General features: G+C 35.0%; 1 protein-coding gene and 1 long non-coding RNA gene across 21 annotated transcripts in view; one reads left to right on the plus strand and one right to left on the minus strand.

The window, feature by feature from the left end:
• CNTNAP2 (contactin associated protein 2) overlaps window positions 1-17227 on the minus strand; it is a 1160459-nt gene that overhangs the window by 691332 nt on the left and 451900 nt on the right. The window lies entirely within an intron of this gene.
• On the plus strand, window positions 2324-7250 carry LOC308190833. The gene is made up of 2 exons (XR_013947514.1): window positions 2324-6057; window positions 6816-7250. It is a non-coding gene; the product is annotated as an uncharacterized lncRNA (long non-coding RNA).

Genomic DNA, 17227 nt, shown 5'->3' on the forward strand with positions numbered 1-17227 from the left:
TCACCATTTTTCCACTTCAGTAGAGACAAAAAAGCTTGAATCAGGATAAGGACAATTGGCTTGTGTTTCAAGACCAATCAGTGCATTGCCTGAGCCCTGTTCTTTTAAATACTTTAGAGAGACGAAAGATGACACTGACCTTGCAGTGAGAAGCTCACAATCAAGACACTTATTCCTTTAAACTAACAGTTTTCATACAGTAATTGTGTTGAGAAATGTACGATACTTAATCTTAAATGAAATAACAAATGAAGACATTTAGATAAGAAAAATCTCTAATGGCCTGAATAAGATCAGTAAATATTAAACTATTATAGAATATTTTTCTTTCGAAAGTCTTGCTTTTGGACACATTAATACCTGTCTCTGCTTTTGTGAAGTGTGCCTAGGATGATTGTAAAGGCAGCCTCTGACTGATACACAAAGTGAATCACATCTTTCACCTTTACAAAACTCTAAAATAGTACATGCTGGCAGTCCTACTATAGGCAGACCCCAGACAGACCCTGTACAAATCCAAGATAGACATTTACCATATGACATTTTATTACATTAAAATATTTCACTGAAATTATTTTTTCTTCCAGACTATCCTAACATCACAAGTTGAATTAACACTGCAATCATTTTAAAGTTTACCTGAGAATGACTCCATTACCTATTCAGAATTTCCATTTGAAAATTAAAAACTTCACAAAATTATGAAAAAATGACCTTGAGAAGATGAATCTGGCTGGAAGTTAGCCCTCTTCCTGACTGACCATTAAAAATAACGTGGTCAGAAGTTCGTAACTGAGTAACAGGCAAAAGCCCCTCGTATGTCTGATTATTACTTCCTAAACCTATGGGGAAAAAGGTTGTTTGCTTCTCTATACATTATTGCAGAGTAAACCCCCCTCAGTTCTGATTTACTATTTGCCATCCAAAAAAATTCAGTGGATCAACACCAAAGAAAAGAAAAAGTTCTCAGGAATACTTGGTCACAAATTCTCAATTTACAGAAGGCAATTCACTCAATTTTCAGTCTGTGGGTTGTGGAGACACATACACAGAAGGCTGGGTATACCGTACACCTTCCCAGAGCTCGTATTTCCAAAGGGGGAAGCTATAAAAGAATTCACCTCCTTGAAGACTGCAATTGAGCAGGCTTAGGGAGCCAAGATTATAGCTGAATTTGGACAGAATCCTACACCAGTATAATTACTCAAACACTGAAAGGTTACATCGTCTATTATGCCCTAGTCATAAGGCAAGCCCGCTCTGTCTGCCACACTCCTTCCGCTGCCACAGGTATTTTGAAAATTATGTCCCTGCTTTAGCAACATAAAAACAAAACACTGCAAACCAACATAAAAGAAACTTAAAACTGAACAGGATTTTTTTTTTTTTTTTTATAAAAGAATCTGAAGGAAAGCAAAGTTTAAAAGCCATTTAAATTACTTCCATCCAGGTAGTTTTAACATATTTCAGACATAGCAGATTTGTATGTTTTATCATTATCCACCTACAGCTCAGAGAAATTGAAGTTATTCAAATTCTATTAATGATCCCCAGGTAGCAGCAGAGTGTTTTTAGCCAGTTTCAAATTTAAAATACCAGTGAGAGACTGTTCAGATTGTCTCACTCAAACAGCAACTTTGTAAGGGACCTTTTCTTGCCAGATTGATGAGATTTAAAATGTTGACTCTGGTCAAATTAAGGGAATCTGATTGCTTTTAAACTTAAAAACAAGATAATCAGGGGTAATTTCACTCTACTAAAATAGATGTGCGTGTGAAGAACTGTTTCTACACAGAATTAGGAAAAAAAAAAAGGACTGATATTATCTTTGCCTCTTTAAAAAGAAAATGAGCCAATTTAAGATAATTTTAACAACATCTAGCACTGAAGGTCAATTATGCTTGCTTATGCATTTTTTTTTTATTTTTATTTTTATTTTTTCAGGTGTTCAAGTGATCAGGTTTGCTAAGGTTCCCAAGCATGACCTTCATTATCTCAATTCTAATTCCTTTACAATAAATCTGTCACTATTTTAATCAACTTACTGTCACCTGTGCTCTTCTCCTAGTCCTTTCCTAATACTATCAAAAGACAAGACTGATAAACTTTTACTGATCAGATGAAAATATTTATTTTTGAAAATTGCAACTGTAATGTCTTTCCATGGAATGAAATATGTATTACAAATGCATAAAGACTTGTATTTCTGACATCCAACAAACAGGAACAAACAGGATGAAGGCCCTGCCCACTGAGAAGACTCATATCATTTGGGATTCATTTATTTCTACTCGGCAATAATTCATCCATAACTGATTAAAAAAAAAAAAAAAAAGCTATTAAAATTGCAAAAAATTTGCAGAAAACAGGAATAAAAAACAGGAGAAAACAGGAGAAAAATACTTTTTTTTTTTTTTAATTTAAGTGATTTGAACAGGATAAAAGTGAATATCTTAAAGCAGTAATACTAAAATTTTCATGCTACTCTCTGATATTTCTAGAAGTAGTGCAATTTTAGGAAAAAAAATCTAGAATTGTCCTCTTTCTCCACCAAAGTCCACCAATTGAAAAAAGTTGAAAAACTAAATAAAAAGATTCCATCTTTAACTTAAAGTTCTGAACTAGCATTTTGGCAATCATTCTAATATTGTAAAATCAGGTCTACAGTATACAAATGAAAATCTTGGAAACTAGGAAGGTTTATGAAGGTTTTTTATTTTCAATATACTAGATCAGAAGACTAAAAATGCTCTTCACCTTGAATGTATTTGCTGAATGAATTAGTTATGCCCTTACAGCAATGCTGAGCAATTTAAAAAAATAATAAAACAGTATGTTCTTTTAAAATGCTGAAGTGTGTTGGTACGCAGTAACCTGAAGATTTTAATTTTTTGATCATGTTAACGATTCCTGTAATTTCTAGAAATTCAAAAACACAGGCCCAATAGCAGATTAAAAAAAAAAGGAAGTAAGGAAAAAAGGAAGGAAAGAAGAGGGAGAGTTGTTATGTAAATAGAAGAAAAAACAGAATAGCTTTAAAGAGAATATTTTAAATATATTTTTTTAAATATCAAATATTGCAAATATAAGATTAAAGAAGTCATTTGGTTTTGTACATAATTGTTTCTGATTTTTCAAGAAACTAAAACAAGACCAATCCTGTATCCATCCTCCTTTCTTTCCCTGACCTTTCTGACATTTGCAGAAATGCATTCTACATTTTATTCTGTCATCTGTGAGACTGGAAATGAAATGCTGCATTTGATCACAAACATCAAGTAGTAAGCCAAGCAGAAGATACATAAGCATACATGGTCTGCTGCCCACAGTGATTGAGCTGAGGAAATCTGAGAGTGAAAGCCTGACACAGTACAAAACCACGCTCACATGCACAAAAAAGAGAAAGGTGTCAAACAACAAAGGCAGTTTTGATTCAGATAGCATCTTTATGTTGGTTTTCTTTTCTTTTCCTTTCTTTTCTTTTTCTATATATATTTTTTTTTATAATTTACATAATTTAAATAAAAAAAAACCTTAAAACCATAACAATACCAAACAAACCACTAAGCCAGTTCAAGCTGTTGGAATTATAAAATCATTCCGCCCAATCTTGGAGAAAAAGATCAAATGCACAGAAAAAGAATTAAGAAAATGAAAGTCAATTTCCTTACAGTGGGCCTGATGCAAGTCTTGTTGAAATACATGTAAAGACTCCACTATTCTCTGTTTTCATAGCATATCACAATACTTAGAAACATATACTTAGGGTTATAGGAAATATATTATGACAAGTATGAAATGCATAATTTTATTTATTAATTTATTTTTAACCGAAGTATAACTACAGATCTTTAAAGCAAACAGGTAATTATTTTTTAAACTTGGGATATTTTATATCATTAAAAAAATATTTAAAGGGATTGTTTATGAAAAGACCAGTTATATCTCTGAATTCATTTGGTTCCCATTTCATTTTCGTTTGACAGTAAAGCTAGTGTTTCTCATCAACCTGTTACTGCATGCCTCCTACTGGAAATACAGACGATTGGTTTCACCTGTCATCTGCTGATCAACAACTACTGCTGGTGTGAGATATCAGTTAAAGAAGCTGTAAAATTGCTACAAACCATTCCTATTATTTTTTTTCCTTTATTTTAAGGAATCTTTTTGAAAGAGAAACTTCTCAGTTTTGCACCAGTCTCTCCTACCATCTGCTTTTGGAAACACATAAATGCTACACTTGCTCTCATCTCTGGACCACACCACGTGAGTTCAAACAGTTCAAGATATCTTCTGTGACTTGGTATGTGGTAAGTTACTTATTTGCATTACATTATTAATACTTCAGACTTCTGAAGTCTTTGCAAGTATATGTTTTAATAAAAAAAAAGTATTTTAAAGTTATTGAGACTAGTCTTATTCCTTTTAAGTTATAAAGCTGAATTTCCTAAGCAAGCCTAATTGTAGAAAACAAAGATGAATGTAACTTAGATTTGAAGATTTGGAAATCCCTTAAAAATCACACAAAATTTCTTTTATCATGTTAAAAAAAAAAATCCTGATTGAGTACTAAATATTGAATGATAGGTAGTTTTCATGTTTGGAGCATTGAAAGCTATCAGCTGAAACTGAGCGATTTGAGGATAAAAGATATTATACCAGCAGGAGAAGAAATAGTATTGAAGGATATTGTTAAAAAAAGGTCTTTTTACAAAGGATCAACCCAGTGGCTTTAAATGTCAGACTGTGAAGTTAGTTCACTACTGTCTTTTACCAAACTTAGTATTAGATTTGAAGAAATTGAGTGCAAAACGTTGAATGAGACCCTTATACAGCAAAGAATGGCACATCTTGCAGATGCTGAATGCTGGAAAACCCTTTCAAGACTAAATGAAATAATGGGGAGCTCAGTACCCGTGGAGCACTTGGATATGATAAACACCATTAAAATTCTACTGTTTATTAAGTAGATTGGCAATATTACCAATGTATTTGTCTATCACAGGTTGTATCTGTAAACTTGCATGTGTGAATACGGTAAGGCCAACATACATAAGTAAGTTATATTTAGTATACAAAACTATCAGATGACAATTTGTGACTACTACTGAGGAAAGCATGTGTTAATATATAAGGATGACTACTTTTTTTTTTTTTTTTTAACATTTCACAGTCCATAGCAAACTGCTTTTTGTAAACATATACTGAAATCACAGAAGTAATCTGTCTGCACAAAATGTTTCCCAAAGGTATATGACCTATTAAAATGGAGAAGGATTAAAGGCAGGAGCACACCTGAACTGTGATGGAGTTTGTGCAGACTTTGTTAGTTATTTCAATATCATTTATTCAGGTTAAAATAGAGGAAGATATCATTTAGTAATTACAAGAACAACTTGTTTCCACAGTTACAAAACAAATTCTTTTTTTTTTTTTTGTTTATATCCATGAAAAACTATGAAAATTAGAAAACTCTGAAAGCCAGATCCAATATTACTCTCTTTGTAAAAGAATATATAAGAAATTGTCTGGATATTGTAGGCTAGATCCTCTAACAGCCTGTGTGTGAATACACAGTAACAAGATTTGCACTCTGTTACCAGTAGCACCTTTCTGAGGTGCAAACATTTCTCATAGGTTTGCATGTAGGAGGAAATGTTGATGAGATTAAACAGCCCACTAGTTTGGTCAGGCCAATTTGTGGCAGCAGTAGAATGCTCTGCTATTGCAGCTCCCTTTTAAAAATGGGAGCATCAGCGCAAAAAAAAAAAAAAACAGCAGATTGCACACAATTTTGCTTTTTTGTCTGCCTCAGGTGCCCAGCAAACATCCATCATGACAGCATAGTAATATATCTTGTACTGAGCTGTGACTTACTGCTTTTTAATAGTACAGACTTTTAAAACTGCCTTTTATGATTGGTTTTGCTTTGTTGTTTTAATTATCGGCAACTTAACTGAAATGTTCTTTCAAAGTTGGACAGCTCAGAAAAGCACCTGAGATCTCTGAGGTGGGACTTGTTCAGGACAGCTCAGAAAAGCACCTGAGATCTCTGAGGTGGGACTTGTTCAGAAACTCACAAGAAAGAAGGCAATGCTGTTTTTTATAGATTTGCATGAGTTTTAACAACACTATAGTTCAATGCTGTTTTTTATAGATTTGCATGAGTTTTAACAACACTATAGTTCATAAATGCTATGCTTATCATCAATTCTAGTGAAAAACAGCATATACAACTGTTTTTATTCTTGGCAATTGTATACCAAATAATTGTATTTAGCAGAGAAAGGAGACTGTACAGGAATGCTCACACAATGATATATAATAAAAGTGACTAAACGATCAAATTGCTTATTTCACACGTATAAATATTTTATATTTCCACCCAAGTAATGGTTAGGATACTTTGATGCTTTGTTTTCTCTCAAGTCTTGGCAACTTGTGCAAACTCCTGCCACATTCTAGCAAAGTTGAAAGTGACAGGAGCCATGGATTAATCATAAATGAAGAGTGCTGAGCTACCAACAGGCTCTCTTGAGCACAGTATTTGTTACAGATGATCCAATAAAGGCAAAATAAGCTGAGAGGAAAAGCTGTTTGAGCTGAAAAAAATGTGAATTGTGTATGGCATTTTTAGGCAAATATTAGAAGGAATTGTAGAAAGCATTTCTGCTGGTTAGTTTTTCTCCCCAGTAAGTGCAGTTCATAAATATACTCAAAGTAGCCTAATATGCCTAGCTGGAAAAGCGTTCAGTGCCTGTCCCTGTAGTAACTCAAACACCTCTGTCCTAATTGTTTCTTCTATCATTCTGTAGGCAGCTCTGCCCAGAAAATGCAGTGTAAAGAACATCTTGTGGAACAACGAGTATGCAACACACCTACTGTGGGAAGTTCTTCGCAGAGCTATTTAGAGACCTTATAGAAATGCTCTGTAACCATGTTTTTTGGTACCTTTGCACTACTTTGTAACACATAGCAGACTTCCAAACTGTGCTATTAACAACTCACAGCCCACTTAAAAGAGATTTAGTGTTCCTCCAAACTTTTTTGGTGATTTAAAATAGCAAAAATGACCCGTCCACTGATGGTCCTGATGACCCACAAGAGGCTGGGCCAGAGGAAGCCATAACCTATAAAATGCTAGAATTCACCAGGGCTGTGAGTTACTAAAATGAAACATTTCTTCAATATTTGTGATCTGAGATTGATTATACTGCTTTCTTCAAGCCCAGATTATAAAGTGTTTTTTTTAATAAACAAACAAACAACTCATAATAGTATTCTTTCCACAACAAGTGCAAACATTATTTAAACTATATTCAAATAATTTCAACCACATTTTATGAAGAATTATTCAATATGCAATGTTCAAATGCCTCTTATTAATCATGTTAATGGGCATGAAGGAGGAGGGGGTGTTTTAAATAGGACACTTCGTTCAAATTACATAACAAATTCCAGAAAAGAGGGCTTAATTATTTGAGGAAAAGTGCCTGAGGACAGTACATTTTCACAGCATTTTTGGTGTATTAAAATACACTACGTTACTGAAATACAAATCAAACATACTTTCTATTAATCACAAATGGAAAAAAAATAATATATATATATATATAGTCTGTAGGAATAACTGTAGGACTATGAGTCAAGAACACAAATTCAAATTCAACAAATTCTTTTTCTAGGGTCAAACCAGTTAACCCCTCTGGCTTTGCCTGTATTAATAAATTAAGGCATGCTAATAAATCTCACATGGAATGGGAACTTGGTCATTACATAATATTAAATTAGACAAATTTTATTTATGGTTAGTATTGTTGCTGGCAGAGCTTTGGATGATGGCAGCTGGCCATGTTTCAAACAATGGACATGGTTTGGATCTGGTGTGGGTCAGAGGCCATTCCCAACAGGTAGCTTGTGTAGCTGGTGTACTTCAGCAGGTAGGAGAGTATGGTGGTGTGGACAACTGGATGCTTGAGTCCAGCTAGCCCCAGTGCTTAGAGAACAGTCTCAGAAACATTTGGTTTAGTTGTAGTAAACACCTCCTCTGTATTCTATTTTCCTGCTTGTGAAATCAGGATGTTAAAGCTGTGTAGCTGATTGAGGAGCTAATCTTTGCATAGTTTTTTGAAGTTGGACAGAGATCTGAAAGTGGTAAGACTCCAGTGGGCAAATAGAAAGAATAAAGATGAAGAACAGAAGGTTGAAGAACTGCCCGTTGCATCTAAAACAAATGTGTTCTGGGATTTTCACAAGGATCGCTCAAAAAAAAATTTCAAATGGATGATAAATTGAGGAAGAATTATTTACTTTATGTGCAAATGAAGGAAATATTTCTACATGATTTTTTTTCTTGTCTGCTTGATCTTACACATTATAATATATTATTTCATATGTATTGTACCATCTACCAAGTTAAAAAGACCGTACTTCTAAAATGGCAAAAATCAGGCTTGTAAGACTGTGCAATGAGTTTTATGAAACTCATTTGGTATCCCCTGTACTTCAATCTGAAGTGTTTTTTCTTGATTAAAAACAAACAAACAAGAGAGAGAGAAAGAAACACTGAAGCTAGATGACCAAAAAAGCTTGAGTATAAAATTGGGTCAATATCTTAGTTCACATTACTGTCATACTAAATAAACGTGAATATAAATTAAAAAAGAAAGTCCATGAAAACCCTGCTATTACTCTAATAAACCTACAAAAGTAATTACATGAACACTTAGGTATAATTCTGTAGGCCTGATATTGGGGACTGAACTTAAAGTAGAAAAATAGAAAATATTAAAATGGCATAGCACAATAGTACTATTGCTTACTAACATGTAAACATGGTAGAAAAATTTAGAAAGTGTCCATTGAAAAATACACTTATTTTAATGAGACAGAAGTGTTATGTCCAGGTAAAAATATATATTTTGTTAGGCACAGTGGAAAGGGAAGGCTCTTTCCCTTCCTGTGTTACAAAACCAAAATTAAATATAATATCTATAATGAACTATGACACCACTGTTAAAAATTTTTTTTTTTTGTTACAGACCATATCTTTGGGGTTTGTCTATAATCCTAAGTGATATCCCCTTCCTCATGTGCAATGAATTTTCAGAACAGATTGTTCAAGTCTTTAAGGGAAGCTTTTTTTATATGCCGGGATTTTGAGTCTTCATTTACACAGCAAGCATGTTTCAACTTTTGTCTTAACAGTTGCTACTCTTCAGGATTCATAGTACGGAAAAAAAAAAAAAAAAAAAAGAGCTTACACAAATCACTCAGTGGGGAAGCTTCACTGGTCTATACCTTGGTGCTTTATTTTATTGTGGAACAACCAAGTTATGGTCAGACTGTATCACCCCATAATTATCCCAGGAAATATACGCGTGTGTAAGTTTTATCACAATCCTCAGTGTTAATTCAAAGTCTTCAATGGAATAAATACTAATTACATTACATTTGCTAAAGCGTGGAAAAAAAAATCCAGACATTTAAAATGTTAACTAAAAAAGAAACCCAGACCATAGTTACATTAATTTTGCAAGACATGAGGTTAGTACTACATGGTAAAGCACCTGACACTGGAAAGTCATCAATTTCACTTTCAAAGACGCACTAGACTACTATAAGACCCACTGCTATGAATTTTATACTAAGTAACTGTTTCATCACTGTTTTTCAAAATAATGTGCATAGGTATTGGATGTGAAAATTCCATTAAATTGTTTTAAAGATAATACAAATGGTATTTTAGCTTTTAATTTGACAGAGTTCTGTATCGGTCTTAGTTATCTAGTACCAAATGCAATTGTTTAAAGATCAGAATTACTTTTCTAAGGAAAATTCAACAACTAAATTCAGTTTCGAACAATCACAATGAAAAACAATTTCCTGGAAGCCTTTTTTTTTTTAAATCTATTTTGTATCTTGAAAAGAAAGTCCAGTTTTGATAACATTTAAATGTTTACTCTTAGGTCAACACTTTTGTCTATTACATTTTTATTCAGTACACATCTTTCTACATTTAATCCAATTTTTAGATTAAAAACATAAACAGTTAATTCTGTTAAAATTCTGTGTTCTTTTTCATTTTATTAAAAAACATGTTATTGAAATTGAAAGAATCACACTTTCAACAAAAATATTAGTATTTGAAACCTTTCCATTGGATATTTTTTAACACTCGTTTTATATTTTAATGTTTTTCCTAAAGGCAAATAAATGAGGGTGGCTAGACAAGAAATAATTATTGCTTAGCAATTGGACCTGCATCAAATACAGTTTTACACCAGTATAATGGCACTAAATCACTCTCTATTTAAACAGGTTGGAATAAAGTGGAGTGCTTATGGGTACGTGTTCCTTTACTCACTTATCATGTCAGGTGACAAAGAAGTGTATGTGTCACTGTAATACCTCAGAAGCTTTTTTTTTCATTTTTTCAAGCAGAATTAAGACTGAAGCCATTGAAGCAGTACAAGATGGGAGAAAATTGAATTTTGTGCACTGGAATAATGCATGTGGTTTTAAGTGTGACAATCAAAGCTGTAAAGTGAAAGGCAGGAACCATAAAATCTTGATTAGATTAAAAGAAAAACAAAAGAAGTGAAAAGCCTTTATAATTTAGATTTTCTGTACAAAAGATGAAAGAATACCAAAACCAGCATCTGCTCAAATCTCAAGAGATGGTGATTTAAGCAATCTTGAGATAAACTGAATTAAACCTTTGACTATCAGAAGCAAGATTTGACCCACAGGTGTTAAAACCACCAGATACTCTCATTGTACTCTCATACAGTAGAGATATTACAGTTCCTAAATAAAATGAATAATATGATCCCTGATCGTACTTGCAAAGGCAAAAACAGCTGCCTCAGATAAAGTTGTTTTATATTGAAGGGAAGTCAGAGGATGACAAATGCATATTTTGTTCCCAAATATGGTATTTAATATCCAGTCTTAAAGACCCTTAAAAGCTGTTCCAGTTGTTATCAGTGGCTCAGGAAGAATCAGTAGCCTTCCTGAGTCCTTGAAATCCCAGAAAATCTGCCAAGAACAATCAGCACTGCTTCATCAAGGGCAAATCATTCCTGACCAATCTGGTGGCCTTCAACAATGGAGTGACTGCATCAGTTGACCAGACCGACCAATGTCATCTACCTGGACTTCTGTAAGGCCTTTGACACAGTCCCACATGACATCCTGGTCTCCAAATTGGAGAGAGATGGATTTGATGGATAGACCATCCAGTGGATATGGAGTTGGCTTGAAGGCTGCACCCAGAGAATTGGGGTCAATGTCTCTATGTCCAGGTGGAGGCCACTGATGAGTGGTATCCCTCAGGGGTTTGTCCTGAGACCATTAATGTTTAATATCTTTATCAGTGACATAGACAGTGGGATCGAGCGCACCCTCAGCAAGTTTGCAGATGACACCAAGCTGAGTGTTGTGGTCGATACACCAGAAGGAAGGGATGCCATCCAAAGGGACCTGGACAGGCTGGAGAAGTGCATCCACATGAACCTAATAAGGTTCAACAAGTTGAAGTGCAAGGTGCTGCATCTGGGTCGGGGCAATTCCAGACATGAGTACAGGCTGGGAGAAGAGAACAGTGAGAGCACCCCTGTAGAGAAGAACTTGGGGGTTCTGGTGGATGAAAGGTTCGACATGAGCCAGCAATGTGTACTTGGAGCCTAGAAGGTGAACTGCATCCTGTGCTGCATCAAAAGAAGAGTGGCCAGCAGGTTGAGGGAGATGATTGTCCTCTTCTGCTCTGCCCTTGTGAGGCCCCAGCTGGAGTATTGCACACGGGTCTGGGGCCCCCAACACAAGAGGAATGTTGATCTGTTAGAGTGGGTCCAGAGGAGGGCTGTGAAGATCATCAAGAGACTGGAGAACCTTTCCTATGAAGAAAGGCTGAGAGAGCTGGGGACATTCAACCTGGAGAAAAGTCGGCTCCGGGATGACCTCATTGTAGCTTTTCAATACTTGAAAGGAGCTTATAAAAAAAGATGGAGAGCAAATTCTTGCTCAGGCGGATAATGACAGGACAAGGGGGAATGGTCTTAAACTAAAAAAGGATAGATTTAGACTAGACATTAGGAGGAAATTCTTCACTGTAAGGGTAGTGAGGCACTGGAACAGCTTGCCCAGAGAAGTTGTGGATGCCCCATCCCTGGAGGTGTTCAAGGCCAGGATGGATGAGGCCCTGGGAGACCTGAGCTACTGGGTGGCATTCCTGTCCATGGCAGAGGAGTTGGAACTAGATGATCTTTAAGGTCCCTTCCAACCCGAGCCACTATATGACTCTATGATTCTGAGCCATAACAGAAGTGTGTACCAATTGGACCTTACCATTACCAGTTGAATAATAATAAGTTTTTAATAATTTTATTTTTTATACATATATATGTATATAGTTTATATATATTTATTATCACTTTATAAATACATACATATATATATATATATACATATATCCCAAATTTCCTTAAACATGGGGGAAAAAAGGCAGAAGGGATGGCTGTGCTGATGAGAAATTCCCCTCAGGAATTCATGCTACTTTGAAAAGATAAAAAACTGTACATATCCATGTTGGAAATAACTGAGCAGTGATATATAGTGTAAAGACTAGGAATTCAAATATAGCATTAACAAATATAACACGATTTTCAAATTTGAGCATTAATGACTTTATACTTTAATCTGTATTTCAGTGCCCTACAGGCTCAGATTCTATGGCATTTTGTTCACCTGCAGGCTGTAATAAGCAAATAAGATTTTAGGACATTGAATATCTACTGAGAAAAGCTACTCAAAGCTGTAGTTCAGCCAACAGTCTAATACATGATATCTTAATCAAAAATAAAATTTTGGAATGCTCATTTTGCTGCTTTCAAGTTGCAGGATAACAGCAATTTCACTCCTGTACGTTTGTAATGTTTTAATTTACTCCTCTTCAAGGGCCAACTGAAACAAATACATCTAATGGATAATGTTGAAAGGAATAATGTTCAGGATCTTTTAGAAACACTTTTTCTTGCTATCTTCATCTATTCCGTAGAACTTACTCTTCTCACAAATTATATATATATATATATTTTTTTTCAACAGACTGCTTTTGAGAGAGTATTGCACTTAAAGAACAACCATACCAATGTAGTAATTAACTCCTTGACAAAAAGAATAAGGAACAATCTATTCATCCCTCATCATGCAGATTTATTTATTTATTTATTTTATTCACTACATTGTTTAGTTAAAATAAGCAGAATTTTCAGTTTTCTGAAAAAGGAACAGGGAATGGAGAAAAGATAAAAGGCCTATGGACCCAAAAACATCATTTTTTCTTAAGCTATGACAGTTCATCTGATAAAGTGTATTTTATTTCTATTTTTTTATTGGATACCAAACACACATTCAAAGCAGCCATGATTCCACCTCTGCCCCCAAACAAGCACGATATAAATCAAAGGATTTCTTAAGACTCACAAAATTCCTCAGAAAGCTAGATGTTCCTTCAGAAATCAGAAAATATATACTCCATAAGAACATGATAGCTGTCTCATTATTAGAGACTTCATAGGATCCTAAAATAACGCCTCCCTCCAGTCATAACTAGTTTTGAACCCAAAAACTCACTCTGTGTGCCTGTATTCTGATGGACCTGGGATGAAAATGTAAATTCCCTGGAAATGTTAATCCTAGCCACAGCTGGTAGGTCTTAAGACATCAAAATGTACAAGAATTAGGCTTTAACTCTTCCATTTCTGGTTATTTGGTAGCTGCAAAGGAAGTAACTTTTCACTATGAGGACCTAGCCAGAAGAGACACTCTGCTACAACGGAGATGAGAGTGTAACTTATATTCAACACAAGCAATCACTACTGAGACACATTTAAGTGCCCACAATGTATTTTTAAGTTCAGTTATGGCCACTGTTGTCACACCTCAGTGAAATGCAAGGTGTGACATCCTGGAGACAGGTATGTTGAAAAGAAAGTTTTTTGTACTCATGCCCAACAATGACTATTTTCCAGGACAGTCTTCCAAAGTTTGAAATAGATATGTGAACCTTCAACTCACAGAGCTACTGTTCAGTTCTTTCACTGTGATCATACAACTATTCTGTCTGAATAACTGGTCACATACTAATGTTCAATTGCTTTCATCACAAATTTAGTTCAACTGAAATAATAATTAAATGAAAACCTGAATTTGTCCTCATATTAAGACTCATAAGCTGCATAAGATATGAGCACAGAAGAAAAATCTCCATATGGCCTGGAGAAAACCGAACTGTTCTGAGCATTTTACTATCATAACAGGTAAGCCATGATGTAAGTTGCTTTAACCAACACCTCTGCAAACAACCACACAGACTGCTAGCAGCTAAGCAGCAGATTCAAACCATAGCCAAATTCTTATCGATCACTATGAATGAGATACAGATACCTACACAACCTGGGAACAGGATGTAGAAAATAAAATACAAATGCTATCGCTAATTAAACCGTATAGATAAACACAGTCGTCTCTGAAGTCTGAGCATTTTTAGAATATTCCGCTGTTTCTTCAAGTAGCTGTAAAGTTAACATTACACTTTTTCCACAGAATATAGCTCTTCCCTATGATGCTATTTCAGTCTTATAGACAAAAATAGGATACTCTTTTGTTTTACCTTTTTAATATCAATCCTTTGGCAAAGGTTGTAACACCTGTTCTTGCTTTAAAATGACTGTATTGACCTCAGAACTGTATGCTTTTGGACTCACCATCATGATAGAGAAGCAGAAAGATCAAAATATTCTAACTAAAAACCCCACCACATATATCCCTTTGCTACATAAATGGGATGAAAATAATATACAAAGGCTTTGAAAATTCCCTCCAGTGGTCTACAGATCTGGTTTGGTTCAGAGACAGAACCATAACTTCAAAGCAGACAAAACCAGAATCCCTACAGTAATGTTTACACACAAACTGTTCGCTGTTGCTTTTAGTTTTTCATTTTTAGAAAGACAAACAGACTGAGCAATTGGAATATCTACAGCTTACTTAAATCATCATCTGATAAGAATAATCATCATTCTTAAACGAACTTCTTTATCTGAAAATTCACAATAAGTGAAAATGAGGTGAAACAGCAGCATATGGAAATTTATTTAGTTCCATGGAAACACTGAAACAACCTAGGGACAGAAGGAAAGATATTAAGTTTTCAAATGAAAACTCAAATTTATAAAGCACTCATATGTTGAGAAGCTGAATATGATGCAGCAATGTGCACTTGCAGCCCTGAAAGCCAACCGTATCCTGGGCTGCATCAAAAGAAGCGTTGCCAGCAGGGCAAGAGAAGGTATTCTCAATCTCTGCTCTGCTCTCGTGAGACCCCCACCTAGAGCAGGTAAAAGCTCTTGGGCCCCTAATATAACAATCTATTAGAGTGAGTCCAGAGGAGGGTCACAAAGATGACCAAAGTGCTGGAGCACCTCTCCTATGAAGAAAGACTGAGGGAGTTGGGGGTTTTCAGCCTGGAGAAGAGAAGGCTCCAGGGAGACCTTACAGTGGCCTTCCAGTACCTAAAGGGCACCTACTGGAAAGCCGGGGAGGGACTCTGTCAGGGAGTATAGTGATAAGATGAAGTAATGGCTTTAAACTAAAAGAGGGTTTGTTTAGATTAAGTATTTGGAAGAAATTCTTTACTGAGAGGGTGGTGAGGCACTGGCACAGGTTGCCCAGAGAAGTTGTGGATGCCCCATCCTTGAAGGCGTTCAAGGCCAGGCTGGATGGGGCCTTGGGCAACCTGATCTAGTGGCAAGTGTTCATGCCCATGACAATGAGGGTGGAATTAGATGATTTTTAAGATCCCTTACAATCCAAACCATTCTATGATGATTCTATGATTAAAGTGAGGCTAACAGTGTAAGACATCTTTTGACATATTGTAGCACTGCTTAAAGATTATTAAAACAAAAACAAAACAAACAAAAAACTCAATTCCTGTGGTATAGAAATGTAATAATGGGTCAGTGACTTATTATGTACTGCTACTAAAGAAGTCAACAGCTGGATGCTTGTTTATACAGAGATTTTCAGTGTGGACTTGACTCAGCTGTTCAAAGACTGCTGTTTAGTACTTTGTAAAAAAAAAAAAAAAATTTATGAAACACTGATTCACAGAATTCCATGGGTACCTTTATGAATCACTGTGTTTTACAGAGTCTACTTTCTTATTAAATCAATGAAATCCTTGTGCTTTCAAAAGATATCCTGACATGTAGATTTTTTTTTTCCTCTGTTGCCCAAAACAATGAGGAATCATGTCTGTCTGATTGCCCAGGTAAGCAACTATTCTGAAAGTACTTAGGACATCTGGAAAACAGTGAGTTTTACTTTATGGAATTTCTAGTGGACAGAAGAGTTAAACATGAGATACCTGAGGCTTAGCTATACTAGAGTTGTGGCACTTTTGCTCCGTTACAAAAAGACATAGAGATAAGAGAAAAAGATGAAACCTTCTGCCAAACCATGTTCATATTATTCATTCAACTTTGTTTCCATACAGTTGAAGTAAACACAATATAGTATTTTACAAATGGTATTTTTATATGATGTTTATATACACAAGTCACTGCCTTAAAGTGAAATTCTGTGACTTTAACTATTTTGTTCCTAGTTAAGCAGCATTAACTTTTACTCTATTATGAAAAATGGATTAGGAGTTAGACACTTAATACATACGGAAGTCAATGACTGTTGAAATTATGTGTTAGACCTAAAACTAGATCAGGAAAAGATATTGTGAACATTTGATATGATCTCTGTGATATCCAGCCAGCAGTTGCATCTGTATGTCTGACTGGCTTGTACATGGGAGTAGCTACACAGAGCAAAATTTATTCTGAAATGCTTGTTCCAAATCTACGTGAACCACACTTGGAAAAGACATATCTGTGTTTGAAAAAAAATGGAAAAATATATATATATATTTTCTGTATTTATAAAATACTTGTATTTTACTGAGAATACTTGCAGTATTTTCGTCTCTCAGTAGAAACTTTTACCAAAAGTAGTAACTTTTTTTTTTTTTCCTGCTGTCTCTCCAGCTCAGTAAGGAGGAAATTTAATGACCCTATTTTCACTATGTACCACCTGTAAGTGGAGAGAGACCATGTTTCTCTGTCAGATGGGACAGGGGATGGGACATAGTATAAATATTATATATTCTATG

This window comes from Anser brachyrhynchus (assembly GCF_964034855.1).
Source record: "Anser brachyrhynchus genome assembly, chromosome: 2".
Classification (NCBI taxonomy): Eukaryota; Metazoa; Chordata; class Aves; order Anseriformes; family Anatidae; genus Anser; species Anser brachyrhynchus.